The 25585-nt window shown below is 44.5% G+C and overlaps 1 protein-coding gene across 4 annotated transcripts in view; it reads left to right on the forward strand.

The window, feature by feature from the left end:
- Positions 1–4579: 4579 nt before the first annotated feature.
- Positions 4580–25585, forward strand: part of LOC110826648 (fibroblast growth factor receptor homolog 1) — a 55084-nt gene continuing 34078 nt past the window's right edge. For 2 of the 4 annotated variants that reach the window (XM_087356782.1, XM_087356784.1), the window contains exon 1: positions 4580–4768. The gene's annotated coding sequence lies outside the window, so the exon portion shown is untranslated. Of the gene's footprint in view, positions 4919–24806; positions 24868–25585 lie in introns of those variants that run through there. The other 2 variants (XM_087356783.1, XM_022057487.2) reach the window with 2 other exon arrangements.

Below are 25585 nucleotides of genomic sequence, written 5' to 3' on the forward strand. Positions count from 1 at the left end.
GTGCTGTGTAGTCTGGTCGATGTTTACCAACATTTCAGAGGTTATACTGCCTCCGTCACCAGGGCGATGAGTATGAATATTTCTGTCTTCTGGGTTGTTGCGCTGTGTAGTCTGGTCGATGTTTATCAACGTTTCAGAGGTCATACTGCCTCCATCACCAGGGCGGTGAGTATGAAGATTTCTGTCTTCTGGGTTGTTGTGCTGTGTAGTCTGGTCGATGTTAACCAACGTTTCAGAGGTCATACTGCCTCCATCATCAGGGCGATGAGTATGAAGATTTCTGTCTTCTGGGTTGTTGCGCTGTGTAGTCTGGTCGATGTTTACCAACATTTCAGAGGTTATACTGCCTCCGTCACCAGGGCGATGAGTATGAATATTTCTGTCTTCTGGGTTGTTGCGCTGTGTAGTCTGGTCGATGTTTATCAACGTTTCAGAGGTCATACTGCCTCCATCACCAGGGCGGTGAGTATGAAGATTTCTGTCTTCTGGGTTGTTGTGCTGTGTAGTCTGGTCGATGTTAACCAACGTTTCAGAGGTCATACTGCCTCCATCATCAGGGCGATGAGTATGAATATTTCTGTCTTCTGGGTTGTTGCGCTGTGTAGTCTGGTCGATGTTTATCAACGTTTCAGAGGTCATACTGCCTCCGTCATCAGGGCGATGAGTATGAAGATTTCTGTCTTCTGGGTTGTTGCGCTGTGTAGTCTGGTCGATGTTTACCAACGTTTCAGAGGTCATACTGCCTCCGTCACCAGGGCGATGATGACGGAGGCAGTATGACCTCTGAAACGTTGATAAACATCGACCAGACTACACAGCGCAACAACCCAGAAGACAGAAATCTTCATGAAAATCTTTCTCGGTTCCTTTTCTATTTTTGTAAGTATAAGTTACACTAAAAAGTGATGGGTGAACCGTGTACTCTGCAGACTGGAGCACAAAGTAAAGAAGTTCTTATGTTTCATTCTGAGTTTTTGTTACTGATTTCTGTGGGTTCACGGTTCCGTCGCTGGGCGTTTTTGGTTTTTCATAATTTTATCGCTACGGAATTTGTCAAAATGTGTTCTTCTCCTTATCGGAGGTTTATTCCGCGATACGACAGCTCCGTCTTACTACATCGACTGGCGTTTTGTAAAGCAAGTAATGTAAATAAATATAAATAAGTAAACAAACAGATGGACACATAAACTGATGAATGAATATGTACGTAAAGAGACAGGTAAATAAGAAAGCCCACGCGTAACTTGGGTCGAATACAATCGCCGGAAGCTGGAAGAATTGCATTCAGGTCACGCACCTACGCACATCTGAAGATGCAGTATCCATCCGCTCACCGAGCGTTACCCGCATTTAGGTTCAAGCAGGAGGACCAGTCCACCCCAAAGGAAAGCTTTCTGTCCTGTGCAGTTTTGTGATTTCTGATCCACTAGTAACCTCCTCCCCCCGGGTCTTTCTTAAAATGAGGGTAATTTGTGTACCTGACGCAGAAGTTTCTTGGACACACACTCTTAATTTTGGAAACAGAAAAATAATCGACAGATTTTTCCGTGGGTTTCTATGCGAGAAGAATTGTGTTGTGGTTATTATTCTTACAAATCATCGTTTACTGAACACAAAGGCTCAGTCGGTCGCGCAAGTTGAGAGGAAGTGAGGCATTACGAAGTATTGTCACGTGACGCTAGACTGAAGCCGTGGCTGGGCTCTGTAATTGAATGCGCACGTGACTTGTGTGCGAGAACACGGCGCAGTTGGCAACCCTGTCAGAATAATGCGTGAACAATAACACATTTAGTTTCCTTATTTCTCTCTCTGCGATCAGTGTTACCAAATTTACCGCATCGTAAGTCATAACTTTATGGTTAAGGGTCGGTTTTAAAACTTTCTAGTGACGTGTTCGTGTTTAAACAGAGTCTTAATGTGAACGTTCGAAATATATTAAGGCCTTAGAGGTGTTTATTCAGGGTAGGAAAAACAAAAGTATGTCCAGCGTCAACTTTCCTTTCTCTTCGTGGTCATGTGGCTGGCTGTCTTCCTTCCTTATCGTTTGGCCAGAACTGGGCGAGACTTCGAAATATCGGCAGCCAGAATGTTTATCAACGCAAGCTACCACGTTTACTCTGAGGGCGGTAACACGCCCAATGTCAGAAGTCTATCTAAATGATATTTAAGCACTCGGTTCGTTAATTAAAGGAAATACAGGGTGTCTCAATGACAACGATCGATTTGTTAATGTTGTTTAAGGAAGTAATCGCTGTTCAGAAGCGAGAATCATATCGAACTCATAAATACACACTGTGTGGGCAAAAACCACGGTTACTGGTTGCTGAAGTGGGTGGTTCGTGTTGTTAATGGACCATCGATGGTTCAAGAGTTTTTCTTTCCGAATGATTTCACGATTCGCCCCTGCAGTGAACAGCTGTTAAGTGCTGAGTACGCGAATTGGGTGCTCTGACCCCCTCCCTCCCTCACGCCCCCGCCTCTGTGAGCACCCATTCCAAAATTGATACAGGCCCATTCAATAACTCAGGGTTTTTTCTTTCTTTTTTGGAACCAAATCGCCGACACTTTCACCACTTATTCTGTTTCGGGGTGTCTGATTACCACTTTCTGAAGGCTGTGCTAGACGACGGAATGAAAGGCTTTCTTTACGCTTAAAAAAAGAGAAGAGATTCTTAAATATCGCTGGGACTGCAGATCGCAACAACCCTTCGATTCAATTGGCGCGGCTTTGTGCTACGCGAAACCTCCTCTATTGAAAGGGTTCGTAATAAGTAGGCCGCGACAGATCGCTGCATTGTCCGATGCCATTAAGTTTCTCCTTTGCTTAGGGACAGTCACAGCGGGACCCTGAGGGTGGGCACAGAGACGAAGTGTGCGTCGCCAACAAGTTTTCGGAGGAATTCTTCGCGGCCTTGCGCGGTTTGAGTTAAATTGATCGCATTTTATACCGTCGAATTATTAATTAATAAGCGGATTGCGATGGATGCGACCTTACTTAAGATATTAAATCGGAATTTTCTCCTACTGGCTTATCCTTGAACCTAAACGATGTTGTCTTACGCTTTCGAAAGCGCTTGTTTACTTAATGATGCTGTGTCAACTACTAAGGTCATAATTGAGATATGATTGTGGCTGATAATTGGGAATAATGTAGAAGGATGTGACCGTGGCATATTTTAAGGTATTATCCAACTACTGTGTGGTGGGAGGGGACGGCACTTAGGCTAGCTGCCGTTGTTGTGCCGAGATTTGAAGCCAAGACTCGTCTGAAAGGTTTTGGCTCTCTGTTCGTTGCTGGGAGGACAGATTAAGGTGAGATGGATCGAAGTTTCTCGTTCTGTAGTTAGTGGCGGGTTTTTCTTAACACCTGTGAGAGATTTCTTGGCCGGCTCGATGCTCCATTCTGTTGCTCGAATCCATTCAGAGCGCTGTCTGCTGCTGTTTATTGTGACTTTTTCCACCGGTTATTTTTACGTGCTGTTTCAGTGTCTCCTGTCGTAATCCAGGGTCACTGAGTTGGAAATGAGGTGACTGGCACTGGAGGAATTGGTAATCGGAGAAATAGTCTGTAGGCGATTATCATAATGCTGTGATGTTGACCTTTTTCACGAGGTTTGTGACATCAAGCGAGGAAAAAAAGAACAGCGTCGTAATGCGAAAAGGGTCCATAATAAGTAATAAAGAATTTACGTTTATAGCCACATTTCGAAGATGGTTTGGTTTTGTCAAGATGCAAAACTTCTGCACTCGTAACTTGGTGTTGCCCCGACTCAGAATTACGTTTGGCCGCCATGTTCGTATTAATAAGATACTGGCCAATTCATGCCTGTGTCAATTTAATTAGCGGACGGACAGAAATTAGAGCGGTCCTGTGTCTGAACGCAGAAATGTCGCTGCCAGTGGCTCATCTGACGAAAAGGGACTGAAGAGGTGGGTCTGGCTTCGTCAAATCAGAGGGCGATGAGATGGGCGAGGCATGTAGAACGCACGCGGGAAGTTTGTTGGTTGGAATGCCTGAATGGAAGAGATCATTCGGAAGTCCTTTGCTTACGTGGGGTGATAATATTAAAGCGGATATTAGGTGAATAGAGTTTACGAGTTTGGATTGGATACAGCTGGCTCAAGATCGGCACCTATAGCGGGATTTCTTGAGGACGTAATGAGTCTTCGGGCACTGGGAATTTCTTGACTGGCTGAACGTGTTGTTAGCCTCAGAAGAATTGTCTATTCCACGGAGTTAGTTGCTCGAGAGCTCAGATTACGTCGTGTGGCTGAGTAGTGTGCGGTTAACAGTAAAGGGTGGAATGTCGTGGCCTGTTTTCCGGGTATAGTACAAGTATTTTATGGAGAGGCTGAGAAATGTCGAGATTTGAAGCCAGGACCTCCGCGGCGGACACTCCCAAGCAACGCCCAGGTGAGGCGGCACTTCGCTTTACGCCAAATGTAATTGTTTTCGCGAGGCACATCGCCCCGCCTTGTCCGACAGGAGCCAGCCAATAGGACGTCAGTGCTGAGAGTAGTTCTGAGCACCGCCACCAGGGCGACCGGCGCTGACTGTCGCGACACCAGACCGATAATCCCAGTTGGATTCTGGTCGAGTAGTGTTTTGGAGCGGAAGACGTTTCGTTCTGTGCTCGCTCTCTCCCGATAAGTGACGTTTTGATTTGATAAAGAGATTGGGACTGCTGTGTTTCGTGGACGTCAAAACCATGTGTATTTGTGTGTGTGTGTTTGTGTAGTGCGGGCTCTGTTCCAGAACTTCTGCTCGGTAAGTGCTCGATCGCCAGATAAGTGCAGATTCTACTCTATATTTAAACCAACTCGGCGCTCCCAAGTTTGGTAAGGGCGGCAAATCGTCATTTGGAGCCCTACTTCCAACTGAGGGAACAGATTTGCTGCAGTGCTTTCAAAACCAGTGGTAATTATACGCACCGCTTGCTTTGACAATAAGTAATTATCCATTTAGTCCACAGAGTGTTTCTATTTTTGAGTCTCGCATGATTGTCAGGAAAAGAAAGAATCGATTTACCCTCAAACAGCGTCAACCAGTTCAACGTTGTCATGGAGACGGGTTGTGTTTTCTTTGCGGTAGGAAATGAATGTTTTGAAATGTTATAACACAAGCTTCTATACGCCCACAGAGTGTATTTGTGCGCTCCTCGTGGTTCGTAGAATAAACAGCTAAGTTTCCTTAAACATTAACTGACAGACCTTTGTAACTGAGAAGGGATAAGATACCAGCTCAGTCCGACATTAACGTAACTCACAATCTGTTCTGACAAATGATTCGGTCCGTTGACACCAACGAATAATAATAACAAAAAAATCTCAATTATTCGTGATTTTGATCACACTGATAACTGGTGACTGGTTACAAACACGTCAGTATGTAATTTTAGACGTCCAGTTACTTCAACCCTCGCAGGTCAAAATATCCCCTTCAGCACCCTGGTATCAAACTCCCTCCGTCGGTTTTCCCCCGCTTAGAATCAGGGACCAAGTTTCCCGGCTTTGTCTTAGATCCTACTTCTTCGACAGAAGCCACAGCCTGCAAATAACTTACGCAGTTGAAAGAGCGCGTTCATTTCGTATGATTCATGCTTTAAACAGCGATTATTTACTTAAACATCGTTAACCAGATGATCTTTTGTAATGGTGAAATGCGGTGTTTTCTTTGCGGTACGTGCTGAATTCTTAAATATTATTCAGACGAACTTCACGCTTCAAACTTCCAAATTAATAAGCCTGAGCTTTCTCTAATACAAAATTCAAAATTCCGTCTTCTCTGCCAATTATCGCACTAACGTCTTCACTCTTTCTTTATCCTTAACAGAAGGTCGAGCGGGCATTGCCTGGGGACCTTCTAACTATAAGATGATCTTTCGCCCCCGCTGAAATCGAAGTGTCTCTCACTTCTTCACCTACCAATTTCCTCCTCTCTCTCTCTCTCTCTCTCTCTCTCTCTCTCTCGGCTTCTAAGGGTTGAGAATCTTAAGACGAAACCCAGTCACTGTGGCCACTACGTCTTCGAGAGCTTCGAAAACATGTTCTTGGATTCGTATCCAAGGAGACTCACAAAATAATAAATTCCGAAGTGATGCTTTATTTTAGCAGCTGACAAGGCTTGATCCTTAAGAAACGATGTAGAAATCGTTAAAGCTACATGACTCTAGCCTGAAATGAATTTTGAATGGGAAACGTGGAAATAACCGATGTATGATAATATTAAAACGGATTATTTTAATAGTTTTGAAAATGTGGATTTGATAGAATTGTGTATAACTGCAGGATGAAAATTTACTTTGTCTGTTACTGAATCATTTACGTATACACATAATTTGTTATTTGGCTAATTGGTTTGTTACTTCGTCAGTGAGTCAGTCATTTGCTGTTAACGTATGTGAGACGAAGACTAGGCATATGTGGGCACTAATGATTTCTGGGTAACGAATTTGCCGTCATTTCTCATTGAATCAAGAGTCCCACTGCGCGCCATCTGGAGCGCGCGCATAAACAAGAAACATTTATATAAATACAAATTGAATATCTTTCTCTGTCTTGGTGATGCATCAGAAGTTCTCTTCTGCCGAAGTATCACACAGTGATGTCATATAGGGGACGTGATGGTAGAACCCCACATATTTTTACGCATAACCCGTGTAGGCTGGTAGAAGTTTGCCAGCGCTTCAGAGGTCCTGATCATCGCCCTGATGATGGAAGCAGCAAGGACCTCAGAAACGTTGATAAACTTCTACCAGACTGCATGTCAAAAAGGTTTTGACCGACGCATTTCACAGACATCGGAAACGTTTACGATAATTTATGGGCCTGTCAGTTCCCTGATAGTGCTAGTTCGTGAGATGATGTTAAGAAACAGAACGGGAACTGTTCCTTCACAGTTCTGGCTCGTTCCCTCTGTTGTTGGCTCTAGGTCTTCAGTTCGTGAATGTCGAGGTTTAGGACCTCCGATAAAATGTGATTAAGAATCAAACATTTACGAAATCACTTACAAAAATAGCTTTTGTTTAATTATCTCAGAGATCATAAAAAATGTGTAATGGACGTAAAATATAATTTCTGTTCTTTTTCCCACCCCACAAGTTTTGTTGCAAGGAATTTTTCTTCCCGACAGATACGTTGCGCTGGTGACATTAATTTAGAATTATTTAAAAAAAATTAGAGCTGCGACGACAGTCAAGTCAATTACAATGAAATTTCGTTGCACGTACCAGACCTGGGGCTGATCATAAACGCGTACATAATTTTGGCCAAGAGACCATTCGTAAGGCCTCTGCATTTCAAATGAATTTAGGTAAATAGGGCTGGAGCTTTGTAGATTGAATTTGTCTTGCCGAAAATGGGGACAGGTGGCGCGCTTTTGTGAAAACGGTAATGTTCCATAAAAGGCGCGTAATTTCTTGACTAGCCGAGCGTACGGTTAGCCTCTCATGAGGGACTCTACCTTGTGTTTGGGGTTAACGTGTTAGGAAGAACTGGTCTTTATGTTTGTCGTCGTATTCTGCGAATCTCCGATTTGAAAGCCTCGCAACGGTCATGATACAGAGACGATGTAAGCCCGTGATTAAGGCCTCTCATTTGGACACCCACTGTCGCCCGCAAAATTCCATGAATTTGCCTCCGTACGTTTGCAACCCACACAGCGCAGCTGCCAGGTGTGTTGCCTATAACTGGCAGCCTTGAGCCATTTTCTTTCGTTATTCCGACAGAGTGATCACGAGCCCATTAAGACACATTGCTTATGTACCATATATACCAACGTCTTCGTGAGCATCTAATAGTTTCTCAGCTGGCTGTGAAAATGCAATGATCATTAACTTGCGCACAAAATCTCGACATGAGTTTATATATAGAGCCAGATTAATACCATCCAGACCTTTATCGTATTTATGATCAGATCTGATATTATCTTTTCATTATCACTTAGGTTTCCCAAATGATATCTTCTTTCCAGATGTTGTCACTAAAAATTTCTAATTTCTTCCATGTTTTCTGTATGTGCTATCCTGTGATTTGATAACCCTTATAAAATGTAGAGTACAAAATGTATCATGTCATTTCATCCCTCTTAGGTCCAGATATTCTCAACAGCCTTTTCTCACAAGCGTTTTATTTGTGTTTGTCTCTCGGTGAGAGAGACCAAGTTTCGCACCCGTACAGAACAAGAGGTGAAACCGAACGGTGGCCACTGGACGCTGATGAACAGTAACAGGGCCACCACTCCTTCCACACATCGCTGTTTGTGCCCTGAGTTGTCAAAATGGATCCGAAAGATGTTATCCCACCCTCCCCTTGTCATCTAAGAGGAGCGCTCATTTCGCTGTGACTCCCCTCAAACTTCTGGATGTTTTCCAGCAGTGTTGTTTATCCTGTGGATCCAGTTGAGGAGCCCTGTTTTCTGTGAAGCAAGATCTGTTTGATGACCATGTTTCTTGGAAGAACGGTTTAAGAAACGATGACATGATGTCTCTAGACGCACTTTTTGTTAGCTGCTGTGCGTTCCACATCGCGTGTCTGTTACAGCTCTCACGTCAGGGATCGGATGTCACGGGTTCGATACTTGGCCACAGATATTTTCATGATTTTCTCCAGTGACACTCCGTGTTTCTTTCTGACCTTTGTGCATCCGCCCTACGCCTTCCATATCCACGCATTTGAGATTAGAGAAAGCTGATGGCGATAATTCTTAATTCTTAGTGCGTTTGTCAGCACAGTTAAGAGAGCCCTCGTGCACAGAAGCTCACAGTCACATCTGTTTATTGACTGACAGAGCCACGTCAGGATGTGAGCAGTCTCGGTGTAGTGGGTGTTCGCAATAGCACAGGAACGTCCGGAGTTGGGCTTAACATAACATAACATAATTTTGCAAATGTTTATACAAACCGGTCCCCGGGATGATTCACTTCGTCACATCCCTTATGATTTCAGAAGTATTTCACTTATTATTATTATTATTATTATTATTATTATTATATTATTTAGTGTTCTGTGTGACGACAGGTCCATATGAACAGGATCCTTCCATCCTTTTCTCGGACTGGGACCTGTTCATATACGTTCTTGGCAGATGATCCAGAAGTGGTCTGCCATTGCCTTCTTCTGTGTGTGAATGGAGTAATTGTTGGGATGCCACGGAGGAAAACTCCGTGTTGCCTAGACCACGGCCTTGCCCAACACAAGTTATAAATTCGGGCACCGCCGGGAATCGAACCCGAGACCCCAGGATTACAAGGCCAGCGTTCTAACCGCTAGACCACCTCATCTTATTATTATTTAGTGTTCTGTCTGACGACAGGTCCATATGAACAGGATCCTTCCATCCTTTTCTCGGACTGGGACCTGTTCATATACGTTCTTGGCAGATGATCCAGAACTGGTTTGCCATTGCCTTCTTCTGTGTGTGTGAATGGAGTAATTGTTGGGATGCCACGGAGGAAAACTCCGTGTTGCCTAGACCACGGCCTTGCCCAACACAAGTTATAAATTCGGGCACCGCCGGGAATCGAACCCGAGACCCCCCAGGATTACAAGGCCAGCGTTACCATTGTTATTTCCTTGTTTGCTCCCCTGAGGTCTTCACTCGTGACGCTTAATCATTTCTACACGGTAAAGATTTGCATATTTGAGGCCGGGAGCGCGAAAAGTTTGTGGCTTAATAATGTTTTGTTTGGTGTATACCCCTGGAATTTCCGGAGCGTTTCTGCACATCCAGTCTTGTACAAAGCCCAATATCGGATGAATTTGCACTCGTAAATTAGACTGCTCGCGGCTGGCTGCTGATAAAAATAACTAGCCGCGTAGAGAAACAATCGACGGTCTGCTGGCGCCATCAGAGACCAATAAAGTTACAAAGACGCGTTTAAGTTTCGATACGATACAGCAGCTTTCAGGGGTGAAATGAGAGTGGCGGTTAAATCTTTTTAGAGCAGTTTAAACCATTCGTACCACCTCTGACATTCTGTAACTCATAATTTTACTTCTACAGAGCGTATTTATGAATTCTGTTTATTTCTTTATTTCTTTAAAGAAATAGCCGGCAATTTTTTGAAATGATTTCACATTCTCGACATTTGTTTGTGACCGTTAACAGCGCTTTCAGAAATGACTTCGCTCGCACAAAATACTTGTGGCCCTCTTACCTAAATAATAACTCCATGGAGCAGCATACTTCTTGACAAGCTGCTAGTGGTTCGTTCATCTACTCAGGAAGTTTCCAGCCTCGTGTTATAAGTCAACTTCAAAGTTCCTTTCTTCCAACTAGTCTCGTGCATTTATTTCTTGTTTAACGACGCTGTTAGTAGCTCTGGAATGACAAGACGACTTACAAGAGTGAATCCATTTTTTTATGGTCTTGCCACTTGCCATTTTTAACGAATTCTGTTAAAGTTTTCATGACTTCTTTTTGGGTACTTCAGTCCATGAAACAGCTGCAACCCCCGATTTTACTACGCACTTGTGCTCAGAACGCAATTGTGATTGATGGCTGTGAGGCGGGGACATCGACTCGTCTGAAACAGAAGTGCTGTTCGCTGTTAAGAAATTAACCTGAATCTGGACGTGTCTGGAGCTGGTTTCGGAGAACGAGCCAAATTCTCCGCGGTCTATTAATAGCGCGCGTGTCTTAATGAAGTCTTGGGTTGCATTCACACTGGAAAGCTTTGCGCACGCGCCTTGTGGCTGGACTCGCACGCGATGTAGACAAATATTTCCCACATCGGTTTCTTATGATTCTCAGAATGAACAGCGATTATTTTATTAAACAGCGTTAACCAGTTGATCTTTGTGATGGTGAAGTGCGGTGTTTTCTTTGCGGTACGGACTGAATTCTTATATACAACTCAGTTGAGCTTCGGGCTTCACATGATTAACAGTCATGTGTTTGTAAAATGTTACTTAGTCTGGCAGTCGATTAATCGTCCGAACTCGGTTGATGCTGATCAGCTATTTTCCTGACGTCGCTTCGCGTATGACGTAGTTGCAAGTGTTCGCTATTTCGAGACCCGCCGGAAATACGCTTTCGCATTAACAGCGCCATTCAGAATTGGTCACTATTTGCGGATATGCCAGGTACACTCAGTTCACGAAGTGGAGGTCAAGTTCGTAAGATGTTTCGGTGGATTTATATGACATTTAGTGTTTCGAATTAAATGTTGGTTTCTTGCCATTTTTGTACTAACATGCATTGTTTTTCTTTTCACAAAGATCTGAGATGGCCGTCTTCTGAGTTGTAGCGCTCTGTAGTCTGGTAGAAGTTTGCGAACGTTTCAGAGATCCTTGCTGCCTCCATCATCAGGGCGCTATAACACAGACCTTCAAACTTCTCACAGAGGACCTGAAATCTTGCCAAGACATGAAAATAAGTTAATCATGCAGATAATTTATTCTGGGCGTTTGTCCCTTATGCCACTTTTCTTAAAATCTGTTTTTCTCCCTCAAAGTATCACATACTTTCCGAATTTCTACTTGCTTAAAAAATGTGGGCTAGTAACCCCATGATTCAGAGTTTTTCTGGAGCACCCTGTGGCTGTTGTGTCGGCCAGTATATTCTCCGTCTTTTCCACGAAATGTATTTTTGATCCATTTTAATATTATCCTCCCATCTGTGCCTAGGTATTCTGAATGGTGTTAGGCTGTCGATCAAAATTTCCCCACGCACTTCGTGGTCTTCGAGTTGGCCGTCGTCTTAGCATTTGGCGCGTCCCATCTCTTGTTCTGGCTGAAACAGTCGCCTTTCTATCCGCGCACTCAATCTGATTGCTGATAAGTCGAGAGGGCAAGTGAAATGATTGTGTCTAATGAACATGGAGGTCGTGGGAAGTGACGCAGCTGCCCAGCGCTCTCTGCTGGACACAGCGCGAAATTATCAGCAGAACTAAGATGCATTTGATGTGGAACGAAGAGATATTTGTCTAGAAACACATGTACAGTGTTGAATTTTCAAGTTCGTGCGAGTGGAAATATTTAAGATGGATTCGGAGTTCAAAGGGTTAAGAAAACTGAACAGAGTTATTCTGTGTCGAGAAATAAAATATTGACGTAAGATGAAAGTCGTTACTTATTAAATGAGGAATCAGAATACAATTATTATATGTTTTTAAAAGGTTATGGAAGTGTCAGGGGAGGAGAACGTGTTCTTGAGCTACGTTTCGTGTCGCGGTCTGTTAATGTGTGATAATTACGCTTCACGTTAACACCGAAAGTTCCATTTTGTGCATGTCAGTTAAGAAAATAAATATCTGCGGCCTATAAAGCATCGGGCCATATTGCGGCCGCAGTGACCGCGGACAAGCTCCGAGCATTTTCCAGTGTCGCTCCACCCTGTGCCAATGGGTGCGTGCTGACACAGTGGTGATGAAACACTGCCAATCCCACAAGCAGGAGTTGAACCCCGGCCAATGACTTGGTGATGGGTCGCTGAGTGTCGGCCCTTGTCCTGTTAAACACACAGACCGAACCAAGCCTTGTTTCGTCAACAGCTTCCGGGAACTTCGACGCGTGGGTGAAAATCGCAGTACCTTCACTGCAGTTGCGTACCATTGGTAGAAGTGAACCCAGGAGCAGGAGAAGCGGTTCAGAATACAGGGTATTCCGTTAAACGGAGCCATTGGGATCTCGGGTCGTCGTACGAGGCTTGGCTCTGACACATTCGGTTTTAGATTCCACCACAAAGCTGAGAGCATTTTTTAATGGCTCCGTTACAGTCTCCAGTATATAAATCGGAATCATCGAAGTGGCATGAAATTCTCGAAGAATGTTGGCGAGAATGGCCTTTTTTTTGAGGTCAACAAGTAAGCGGAACGTTGACAGGTACCTAAATAGTTTGGACGTGGATTTCTAATGTCTGATGGAGGGGTGTCAGTTTAAAGGGTGTTCGCGCTTGGCCACCCCTGTGTGGCGTGTGAATTATGGTGGATACACTGTAACAATCGGTTTGCTGAAGAAACAAACAGACGCTGTCTCTGACGGAGTCCACCTGGCGACACTTGCTTAGGCGACGCGAAGCATCTGGACCGACAGCTCCCGCCCAGCGCCCCCTCCCCCGATCCCAACACCTGGAACAGCCCGCGTTGCGTCGGGTGTTCATTAGTTAAGGGCGAGAAGGGATGTGGAAGGAAGAGGGGTCTGTCTGCAGGGACTGAGGAAACCGCAGTCATAAGACTTGGTCTCCGGGCTAGGATTTGAACCCGGGACCACCGGAACAGGAAGCAGGAAGCAGGAGTGCTGACACCCGGCTCCAGCGTTCGGTCATCTAAATGTATATGAATGATAATATTAAAATGGAACTTAGAATCGTGTAATGACTGAAACATAATCTTTCAATATTTTAATTTTTTTGGACAATGACAAGATGCCCCTGTGGAGTGGTTAAACACTGGATGTGAAATGGTGTATCGTTCTTTGATGGCTGTAAGTGTCAAGGACCCTGACAGAAGTGACACTGGCTCAGGTTTTATGCTCTATACAGAACATTATTATTATTATTATTATTATTATTATTATGAAAACAATGATGATTGTGAGATTGGCTGGGAAAATAGCAGAAGACCTAGATGTAGAGGGGAAGGTAATATTAATATTAATTTTAAAGGCAGGTGGGAGAATGTGACGTGGATTTCGCCGGTTCCGGGTGAGGGCCTCTGTGAACACGGAAATAAACCTTTTAGTTGCGTAGAACGCGGATGATTTCTTCTGAGCAATTCAGCGACGGTCGGCGTCAAGAAGAAGAAGAAGGAAGGAGCCATCAGAATGAGTTACGTAAGTGGGCCAGCCAGCCGGACAGTGAGTGAGTGTCCTTCAGTCGAGTGCAGATTGTGATGGCGGACTGTCAGCTGCTTCCTCCGTTGGTCGGTCCGCAGTAAAACTAAAACAGCTGATGCAGCAAGACGCGGTCTGCTCAAAGAATCCCGTATCTGCCCTTTCAAATCCACCTAACCTTGACATCCAGTGAACACTGCATTTATGTTTCTTATAACTTTCAGTGCAACAGCGTCATGTACAATGGTATGTGGCGTCTTTTAGCAACGTCGCGATGGTCAGCGTCCCGACGCCAGGCGTCGTTTTGTTACAGTCGTGCCACACGGCGTCCCGTGGTTCATATTTCCTTCACAAGCGGTTCCTGTTCGGCGTCGGTTCTTATCGACGCCAAATATGGCGTTTGTTTCCGTCGTCACGATGATTCGCGTCACTACATTGGACGTCGGTTTTCCAGCGTTGTTCCGGGACTGTCTAGGCCTGATCTGAAATTCCGAGTCACCAGCATCGGATTTCTGGCGTCGTGTGGCTTTCGTGGGCGTACGTTCGCAGAAATGGAATCTTGATTCGGCGTCTGGTCGATATGCGTCGCGACGCTCGGCGTCAGTTTTCCAGCGTCTTGTGATCGAGGATTCTTAGTCTTACGTTCACTTCCAGTGGCATTTTGTATCGGCGACCAAGTTTCAGACTCAGACGAAACGAGATAATGTTATGGTTTTGTGTATTTTAATCTTTACGTATTCAGACGGGAAGACAGAAAGTTCTCAGCTTTCCCTGAATTTTCTTGAGGTTGCAGCCGTGATTTGTAATCTTTGTTCGTAAAAATTTTAAATAGTGTTCCATGGCGATCCAGTCTGATTACTTTAAAAGGTGGACTTTAAGCGCATAAGTTTAATTGGCAAGGCAGGAAGGTGACTTGGCTGTCTGTAAAGTCTATGTGTTTGGTAGTCGTTCCGGTTATGTAATTCGTAGATGCTGTCAGTATTATTTGTTTAAGTGTTCTCAATTACGTAATGCACAACCAAACATGTCTGCAAGCATCAGCATGTTGGACGCGGCCCGCAAATTGCAGGGGGTCGACCTTAACTCTCTGAAGCACTGCGTTAATGTAAATACTCTGTAAGAATCCAGTCCGAGCCCTTGAATAAAACGCGTGTCACTGTGACAACGATGAACTGGTCAACGCTGTTTAAGGAAATGATCGCTGTCCATTCAGAGAATGATTTCAGACACATAAGTACACCGTACGGGCGAAATTCTGGGGTAATGAATGTTAAAATGAGTGGCATGTTACCACTGAGTATAACTTTTGCTTTACACGAAAGTCAAATCACAATTCACATTTCTCAAAAAAAGAAATCATGAAAATGAATTTTTTTTAGACATTTTAAACATTTTTCGATATGTTGAATTATATATACTCAATATATTCTGAGGTATCAGCTTTCGAGGAACGTAGCTAAAATAAACGAATATCAGGGCAAGTGATCGCAGCGGTCAGTTGGAAGACACGTGTTGTCTTTTCTTTATTCTGTCACAGAACTCTCGGCTACATTTAATCGCACCAGAAACCACGAGCTATCAGGGCGTTTCTAAAAGCACTTAGCACAGTCGAACACAAATTACACCCTTCAGTTGACGTCACAGCAGCCGAGTCGTCGCTTATCGGCGGATGCAAATAAACTGAGGACGGACGACCTTCGCGTCGTGGGGGTTGCTGCCTACTCGGGCGGCGGATGTCCGACTGCCACATTCCAAAGCTTTATTTCGAAAACCTCGAGGACCAAGGCTACTTGGGAGACCCAGGCGTGGATAGGTGATAATATTAAAATGGATGCAGTTGTGTTGTGAACGCGTGCTCTCGCTTACTATAGCATATAAAGGTGCGGTCTTGTGAATTCTGTGAATTCCTTCGTTGGTCGAATTACTTTTATACGCTTTTCCAACTAGAATCTCTGGAACACTTCCATGAATAATATACATTCGATGGAGCTTCTAACCTTCGTGCAGAAATGTAAACTAACCAAATGTCTGTTAACATACCCGATGGTTCAACACCGCGAATATCGAGACGCGCCATTGGACACGATCCGGAGACGGGATGGCGGAGTTATTATGGGTTCTTCGTTCTCGGCACGTGGTCTGCATTTTGTGCTACAAAAATTAAGTTTTCGTCTGATAAGCCGTTTTTCATTTGATGCGCATTTTCCAGCCTGTAGCTGGCGTAATTGAGTTTGTGTAGCGCGCGCGTGTGATGATGGTAAGCTGTGATTCATCATCGTCATCACCATCTTCTTCTTCTTCTTCTTTTAAAGAAACAAAGAAACCGCGACTCGCTGCAACTTGATGAGAGAAACGCGTGTTGCCTGTGATTGAACATGGCTTCAAGTATTTATGTATTTCGTATGATTCTCAGTGCAAACAGCGATTATTTCCTTAAACAGCGTTAATCAGTCGATGTTTCGTAATGGTGAAGTGTCGTGTTTTCTTCGCGATACGGACTGGATTCTTTGTAATGTTGAAGAGTCGTGTTTTCTTCGCGGGACGGACTGAATTCTTTGTAATGGTGAAGAGTTGTGTTTTCTTTGCGGGACGGACTGGATTCTTAAAATGTTATTTGGGAAGAGAGTTAAAAGGGTTAATCTGTCGTAACAGTTTGGACGTCTAGAGTCGTGGTTTGGAAATCCGTCATCCTCCCTGGGGTTTTATCGTTGTCTTTCTCAGTTCCTTCAGGAAAAAGTTAAAAAATGGTCCACTGCATCTTCCATCCCGGCCTTCATAATTTATTCACGTGCGTTTGAACTCCATTGCAGCTGTACTAAACAGAACTCAAAGCAAGTTGATGCAACTAAAACAGCTTTTACATTTGTCCACTCGACCAGTTTATCATTGAACACGATTATTCAATTTGTCAGCAGAGATGACGAAACCTGCTCCACCTTGTTCAACGCCCGTATCTCGAATGAAAGAGAACTTTAAGTAGAATGAGGATCTCTCCATTAGCGACGGAACAAGTGAATGTCACGGCCACAGAATTTTGTACGTCGTTGAACAAGAGCAAAGGAAATGAGACGCACACGAAAAACAGCGACAGGCCCATCCGTTGTTCGGATTCTACTTTTCGCTGTTCCTGTTCATGGTACCGCAGTGTCGTTTGGGAAGAAGTAGACCCAGCCACGAATGTCCTCCCGTCAAATATCCGCGTTTCTGGCCGCCACGGCACCCTAATCTTGAGCCAGTTTAGTCCACTCCAAAACCTCACGCTCTGTTTCATTTGCATCCGATTAAATTTTATCCGAACTTGCGTCTCCCAAGTGGCCTTTTTCCTTCAGACTTTACAGTTAGAATTATGTGATGTCTGTCAATGCCCCCCTTTCGTTCTCCATGTCCCGCTGCGAAAGCAAATGAAGACCGGAGATTTTCCACCGCCCAGTTAGCCTGTATTTTGGTCCGTCGAACTTCCCACGACGTCGTGAATTGATCTTTTCTTTCTGCATTGTCAGGGTGCAGGGAGGAAGTGCGAGGTTGTTGTTTCTCGCTGTCTCCACAACCGTTTCACGTCCACCCGCTAACAACCAAGTGAATTGTCTGCAAACAGAAACGCCGTCTGTCGCGCGTGGCAAATGTGGACACCTCACACTGACTTGCATTGCACCTGCCTGTTAACCATTTAGTGCATAGTGGTAAGCATACTTACCACCTCATCCAGTAATTTTTCTGCCACCAGAATGCACTTCTTTTGTTTCATACGATTCCCAGAATAAATTTTCCGCCTAATATTGTTTATTTAACGACACTGCCAGTAGCCCAGATTGCGTAGCTTTGATAGTGAACGATGAATGAATATGGAAAGTGCTATCCAGACATTTGCCCGGTTGAGACTGAGCAAACCCACGACAGACCTCAGTCTGGATAGCCGTTCCCAGGGCCGAGATATGAACCCGTGACCTCCCGGTAACGAAGCAGACCAGCTAAGTCCTCGGTGTGCGGAACTTAACATCCTGATTTTCAGTGAATTTGGTTGTACACGAAGCACTAGAAAGAACAAAAACAAAAGAAAACATTTCGTTTTGATCGTCCGGCCCAGTTGTGGGACCCCACACAGAGAGGGTGTGGGAAGAAGGAAGTGGCCGTGGCTTATCAGTAGGAACCAGTCGGGAATTAGACTGGAGAAGGCAAGGAAGACCCGAGTCAAGAGTCTCGAACCGAAAGACGAAGAAGCTTCCGATGGCGTCAGTCGGAGTCCGTCCGCGTCAGACAAGGCGCCCCGTTGTTCGCAGTGACGTCAGGTCCTCCTCGCGCGCGCCCGCCCTCCTCCTGTCTGATCGGCGACCGACTGCAGCCTGTGTGTAACGCGTACACGGATAAATCAACCGGAGCTGGAGGCTAAGAACCTAACCTAGTCGCCTTCCATGCCTGGTGATAGAATGTGTGGTGATTAGTTTTCGAAACATGATGCTGCAGAATTGTATTTCTCTCCAAAGTAAGTGAGATTTTAGGCAGTATGGTGGAATTTGACCGACGTTTCAGAGGTGCTTATTGCTACCATCAGTGTGGTCATGGAGACAGTAAGTACCGCTGAAACATCGGCCGGTTTCTGACAGACTCCACGACGTAGCGTCACGGAAAACAGACAGACATCTTCCTTGCATGTTGTTTCATCGTTGCAAAATGGCTTCCCAGTAAGTCCTTTTGAGCAAGTGCTTCGCCACAAGGTCCAGAGTCGCCCAATCTCATGTCGAATATGTACTAGGGTTTTCTTCAAGGGTAAGGTGGCCGGAGCTTCAAGTTAACCACTTACCTTTCTCCAGTGTCCTTCGTACATCAGCTTAAGCATCAGGGTCAACTTTGCAAAGTCTTTGAGGAGTTGTTTGCATGAAATGAGGTGGCGTCGAAATCCGTCGAGGGGCGTGTCGTAGGCGAAGGATTCTACTGTACGACTGTACGTACACGAGCCCGGGAGCGAATTGGTCGCCCTTCTCGCTCTGACTGTACTGCCCACACGTGCACCGCATGTGTTCGTCCGCACCGCTAATTAATCTCAACGCGACTTTTAAGTTCCGCTGTGCCCCCCCCCCCAACCCGTTTCCACACTTTTAAAGGCAGGAAAGTGTAAACCGCGCCGGGTAACCCTGAGCCCAGTGTTACGTAACACCGCCGACTGTCGTCTCCTTGTGTGTGGCAACCAACTGAAGATGGTTGCGGTATGTTCACCCGAAACACGTCACCACATCATGAGACACTGTATAATCTGATCTACTAACCACAAAGAGATAAAGTCAGACCTGAGACGTGATGAAGTATTTTCAAGACGTGAACGACAGTGTCGTATTTTAAGTTGTGTCCATTCGTGTTACATGCCGTACCAATCAGATCCTTCTTGACGACGGTTAAAACAGTGCTTTGATGGCATTTTCGGTTGGCCCTGATTCCTTAGAGTAACCGAAAGTGCGTTACTGATCCGTGCTTGGGAGGTCCTGGGGTTGTAGCCAGGTACTGCCGCCTCGACTAAAAAGTGTCTCGTTGATTTCTGTCCCTCGAAGACAGCTGGTGGAGCAACACCGCTTCCTTCCCAGGCGCTAATTAAGGAAAATTCAAAAAACGTCTGATTAAATACAAAATCGATCTGGAATTCACAAAGAATTTCAGAGCTGCCGCAACTGAAAAGGAGAATATGTCCTTTGAATGTACCTTTCAGTAATCCTTCGTTGCGAAGGAAAAGGACTACGATGGTCTTTGGGCAGACCGTAACAAGACACAGGATGTGTGAGAAGTATAAGGCTGGTGATGATGATGATGATAACAGAGACTGACTCCGATAAATGGTGATCGCAGTGAATTCTGGCCTCGGTGCCACCTGGCTTTCGTCTGGACATGTGCTGACAACTAAGTCCTCCGTCGTTTCGTTCAGCCCAGGACGACACCGGGCAGCTGGCAGGATGTGTGAAATCCCCGATGTCCTTGGGGAGTTTCTTGTAAAACTAATTACTAAATCTTGCTTCTGGGATTCGTGTCTCGCGTTGAGGGCAAACCAACCAACCATCTTGGGAGCGAACAGTGATACCACACATACGTAAGCAAACTTACCGTTTCTTTTCCCTTCACACTAAGCTCTCTTATCCATACTGGTTTCTTGAATAAGGAAAGTAGGATTATGAGAAGGCCATGTTGTCTGTGAGTCACTTCGAACTTTTGAATCAGTCGACGGATTATCACGAAACTTGGTATAAACGTTATGACATCGGATGTCACACAAGCATCATATCTTTAAATTTAATACAGTTGGCAATAAAACATGGCGGATATGCGAACTTATGTGGTTGGAACGGCAAAAACGCCATTTACAACTAGAACTTTTTTTTCTAAAGGTAGATTTATTTATGACGTAAAACAAGATGGAAGCAGTGCGAATGTTTTGTAGCCATCTTGTTGACAACAAACAGCGAGCTAGGGACGTCCCTAAATACGAAGCAGACAGACCTGTTTTATATATAGAACATATTTAATTTATTAATTGGAGGGACAATAACTTTTAAACTAATGATGAGTGTTTTGTGACTTTATTATTTTTGTAATTTAATAATTTTATTTGTGTTTATTGTGTTTGTTGGCAGACACATTTAGGATCTTATTTATTTATTTATTCATTCATTCATGACGTGCTCACATGTTTAGTTCTATCTGTTTTATTCCTGTATTTACATTCAAATCAAGTCTTTGCGTTGTGTTTGCATTTCTCTGCAAACAACTTAAAAAAACTGGCAGTAACAGGATTGTGATTTAGGTCATTAAGTTCCAGTATTTGCCAGTTTTATTGAGTTTACCTGGTGCCATATTAGAACAAAAAAGAATAAAGGGAAAACCATGGGTTCGGATCCCTCTGGAGGCATTGATGTACGTGTGTCTCTTCTGTGTAGGCAGAGACGTTCATATGTTGACGGGTTTTGAAAAGATGGCGAAAAGATTCGCGAGAAAGGTCAAGGCTTAGAGTGGGCTGAAAGCCTTCTTTACTTATCATCATGGTACTTGCGTTATGGTAATTACGTTCAAGATTTAAACCTGTCTGATCCTTGTCCTGTCTAGGCTGAGACGAGTGTTGTATAACTAGCCGTATGCAATTCATTCGTTGTTCGTTAGTGTGCGTGAAGTATTTATATTCTTTTGATGCCGGAGTACTTACAAATGCGAGCTTGTTACCGAAAATGTTTTGGTGCATGGTTAAATTTCACAGGATGTGGGTTTGAATCTTCAATCCCCAGCAAGTTGTGATGCTATGGTGTGGCCTGATACTTGGAGGATATGGTGCACGGGTTATCAAACAGTGGCCCGCTAGTTGTCCTTTAGTGCGGCCGGCGTACGTTTTTCCGTCACTGTGTGGCGCGTGTATAATTAAACAAATATTTATCGCCAAAATTTTGAATACCCAAATTGCTTTAAGTATATAAATAATACATGTAAATGAACAGAATTATTAGAGAAAATTAATGTATTAATTTTTGTCGTATTTTGAGTAAACTGCCTTGAAGTTTTCATCAAATATCGTCATTTATAAGAAAGTGTGAATGTAGCCCAAGTCTTAAACTGCTTTAACCCCCATCGGTAACAATATATATATATCACATTCTTTAACATTCAGTAACTCCGAATTTTGACCACTGAGTGTTTTTATGTGTTTGGTATGATCCTTAGGAAAAAAAAGACAATGTTATTTCCTTAAACTGCATTAACAAATCGATTGTGTTTTCTTTGAGGTAAGGACTGAGTTAGTTTGAGCTTCGGGCTTCAGAGGGTCACTACACGCGTTCATAAGAATGTAAACGGTGGAACATGCTCGAACGAATAAACACACGCAGACAGAGAGAGGAGCTAATGAGCTCGTTTCGGCCTGTGCCGTGTGTATGACACTCCGTTCGCTGCAGTATCTGCTGTGTGCATCTCCTGTTTACGGTCTGCGGGGTGCGTCTCTTACGTAACAAGTCCACGTCCTTCACAGTGATTACAAAAGCCAACAGTGACTGGACAGTAATGCACGTGGTGCCATGGACGCGGCTCAAGTTACTCCACAGAGCAGCTTCTGCGTTCAAAAGTTCGTGGTTGCACAGCTGTTCAAGAATGCCCTGTTTTTACGGGACACACACACACACACACACACACAAATTTACCGCGTTCGTGAGAATCCACCACCAGAACATAACCTGAGCCACTAGATTTCATTCGACCCTATCACTCTCTATTTCCCTAAGATTAATTTTAATATTATCTTTCAAACTTTGCTCAGGGTGCCCCCCCCCCCCCCCCATGGCGCGTTTCTCACCTTCCCAGCTCGTGCACCGTGAAAAACAAATTTTGAAGTTCACTTTTAATTTTTTCTTTACTTCCTATAATCCACAGTTTCTTTTATTCCTGCAATAAAGAGACCTCTGGGGAGACCTAGACGTAGATGGAAGGATAATCTCAGGCGGGTTCTATGGGAGATAGGAGTTGAAGGAGACTGGATTTCGTTGGTTCAGGACAGGGTCCGGTGGTGGGCTTTGGTTAATTCGGTGATGAACCTTCGTGTTCTGTAAGCCATCTAGTTAGTTAGTTAGTTAATATTCAGTCTGAATTCTCGAAAGGAAATTTGAGCAAGAAGATCCAGCCCGTACCAAGAAGAAAACACAACGCGTGTCCATGACAACGATCAGTTGTTTGTTCTGAGAATGATAAATGGTAAAGCGCACAGCCACTTAATATTAAAGCAGGTGGTATATATACTTACCAACAGGTTTAAAAGGATTAAGGCTGAAGGGAATGTTTTTGTGACCTAGGTGTACAACCATCAAAAATTGTTTCGCTGAACACGAAGGGTCAAGACAGAAACCTGAAGTGTCTGACACGAAACTATTAGAGACTCTCGTCTGTTAGAAAGGATACCCAGCAAATCAAGTTTCTTAACTTGTTTGTAATTGAGCAAACCATTAATAGAACGATGCTGAATCAACTGAGGATGCTACCGTACTGACAATCGGGGCGGAGTAATTGGCATGTCCTGTTTCGTGTGCTAGAAACCCCGTTTTGAAATTCATGTCTTGAGACGTGTTTTGAGAAAGGGTTGTCCAATCTGCTGTGTCGTGGGGGAATCTGCGGACCAGCTTCGAGGCCGCGTGAGCCTGGAAGTCGATTTGTCAGTAAATCAGAACTTCGAAACTGTCTTCAGCAAGTGGTGGAAGGGCCTGTGATTGATGTGTGGACGCTGCGCTGTTGTTTACGCGTCGTGTCGTAAAACAGAAGGAGAGTAGCAGCGGGCTGGTCTGCAGCGCACGTGAGGTGCCTGGAGACAAGGCTGCGGGGGGGGGGGGGGGGGGGGGTTTACGGCTGTCGAAAGGGTTGAGCAAGGGGTCGGCGGAACAAGGGTAACACAATGCCAAGAAAACGGCATCTTTCTTTGTGAGCAAAAACGGAAAGATTTCGTGAGTGTTTCATACAAACTGGATCCAGTCTCGTTCCGAGCCCCCTGAAACAGATAACGGGCAAGAAAATAGTTTTTCTTTTAAAAAAGTAGGTTTTGAGGCGTCTTCCGTCATAACATCGCCGACTACTTATCGCCCTGAAGATGGAGGCAGCAAGGAACTACGAAACGTCGGTAAACTTCTATCAGACCACATGGTTTTTTGTTTAGTTTTCTGTTTTATACAAAGGTTATGTTGTCCTTAACTTTACATCGCGTCATGCTGAAGTGTGGGGGTGGCAGTGGATGCATGACTCCACCTATTCCTGACATCGGCACTAGATGGAGGCGGTTTGGTGACCTTCACGCCCCGACCGATTTACCCCCGAGGGCGGGATTGGTGCGTTGGAGAAAGACTAAATGCACATAGAATTTTGGTCAAAACTTACTTGGGAGACTTATGCTAAAATGGGATGATACTATTAAAATGGATTTGTTGCAGACATGTTCATCACTTTCGAAATGGAGCATAACTCGGCCCAGTTAAGCAAATTATTTATGGGCGGAAAACGTCTTGACCAGATGAATCGACTTTCCAGTGCTCAAAGAAGTGTCCATGAGGAAGAGTAGCGCAGCTGCTGACAGCCGACAAGAGGTGGTCTTTCAGCTCCGTGACTGACAACACTTCACCATATGAATTCCCTATCGGAATTTGTCGTACGCAATGACGGTGGGAAAGCGGTCACCAGGAAGACCTCGAAGGATGTGTAGGATTCCATTGTCAGGGAGAAACAGCGTCTGAGGATGGCATGGAGAGGAGCCTCGTCTTTCGGCTACCTGTGCGCGCCCTGGGTGGGTGGTAATGTAAACCCAAGCACACGTGTCTCTTGCACGTGGCCTGTGTTATTAAAAATCATTAATACAAACAAACGGCAGCTCCTAACATTGGGGTGGGTGGGACAGAACGAAAACACTGTGCGCCTTATCTGCGTTCCCTGGGGTAGGGAACAACTGAGCATCTGACAGGCACTTGCGCGTCGGGAAAACCCGCGTCCCTTTGTCCAGCCGGGAGTCCACCACGCTTCTGACAAAAGTCGTCGATTTAATGATGACCTCAAGAAATCGTGGCAAACATTGTGTAATTTTCCAAATTTCCTTGTGGTTTTGTGTCTTCGGAGGTGCGAAATATCCTTCGCAGTAGTGTCACATCCAACACCCACGCCGAAGAAAGTTTAAATTTGTAATTTTTGATGTTTGTGTGCGAAGACAAGAGACTAATCGATCTACGCGTTCTGATCCTGAAGACGATTCACGACAGCCGATGTCAGTGGACGATGATGAAGCGAAGAGGTCGTGGCGTGCCTTTTACGTAATGTTTACTCCAGAAATTTCTCTGTGAGCGAACGAGGAAAATCATTACAAACGCCAGTTAAAGTGTCTGACATCTGGGTCCACATCTGAAGCCGGAACCTCCCGAACACAGAGCTAATCAGTATACAGCGTCACACGATCACGTGACCATCAGAACACCGTGTTTGTGTTCCGCCTCTAATAATATCTGCTCTGGCTCTGAGCCTGCAGTGCGACGTGAAGTCAGGTGTTGGTTATGATGCAGTGACACTTGACGATCGGTCTATTGTGGGTTCTTCATCAAATGGTGTTGGGATCGTGTACGTATTTACGTAAATTCTTGAGTCATAGAGAAGTGCTGGAGAATTCCTGGAGGAATGCTGGAGTTGTCCTTAGGCGGTGTCTTTGATCATATGTTGTCGGTTAGGTATTATTAGTCGATGTTACATTTGGATACGTTAATTTGTGTTAGATTAGGTTAGGTTTGGTTAGGTTAGAGGGGGTTGTGTTTTACGATAGGTTGGGTTGTGTCCTGGAGAATTTCTGGTGTTCATCAGTTGATCTCAGGGTGTTCTGGAGAAGTGCTGGAGACGTACTGGAGAAATTTTGGAGAATTCGTAGAGTAGTGCCTTAGAAGTCCTTTAAAGAATTTACGTAAGTTTTAAGTCATAGAGAAGTGCTGGAGAAGTCCTGGAAAGGTTCTTCTGAAGTCCTTAGGCGGTGTCTTTGATCCTGTGTTGTCGGTAAGGTTAGGTTAGGTTTGATTTGGAAACGTTAATTTGGGTTAGGTTGTTTTTGGTTAGTTTGATTTAGGGTATGTTAAGTTAGGTTAGCTTTAGTTCGGTTATGTTAGAGAGGGTTGTGTTGTTTTATGATGGGTTGGGTTGTGTACTGGAAAATTACTAGCGTGTTATCGGGTGGTCGTGAGGTGCCTTGGACTAGTGCTGGATAATTCCTTGAGAAATCCTGTTGAAATTCTTTATAAGTCCTATGTTAGTGCCGGAGAAGTCCTTTAGAATACGTATTCGATTCTCACGT

The sequence above is a fragment of the Zootermopsis nevadensis genome, unplaced genomic scaffold (assembly GCF_977971745.1).
Source record: "Zootermopsis nevadensis isolate Lab colony 2312 unplaced genomic scaffold, Znev_1.0 Znev_ptg000028l, whole genome shotgun sequence".
Classification (NCBI taxonomy): Eukaryota; Metazoa; Arthropoda; class Insecta; order Blattodea; family Termopsidae; genus Zootermopsis; species Zootermopsis nevadensis.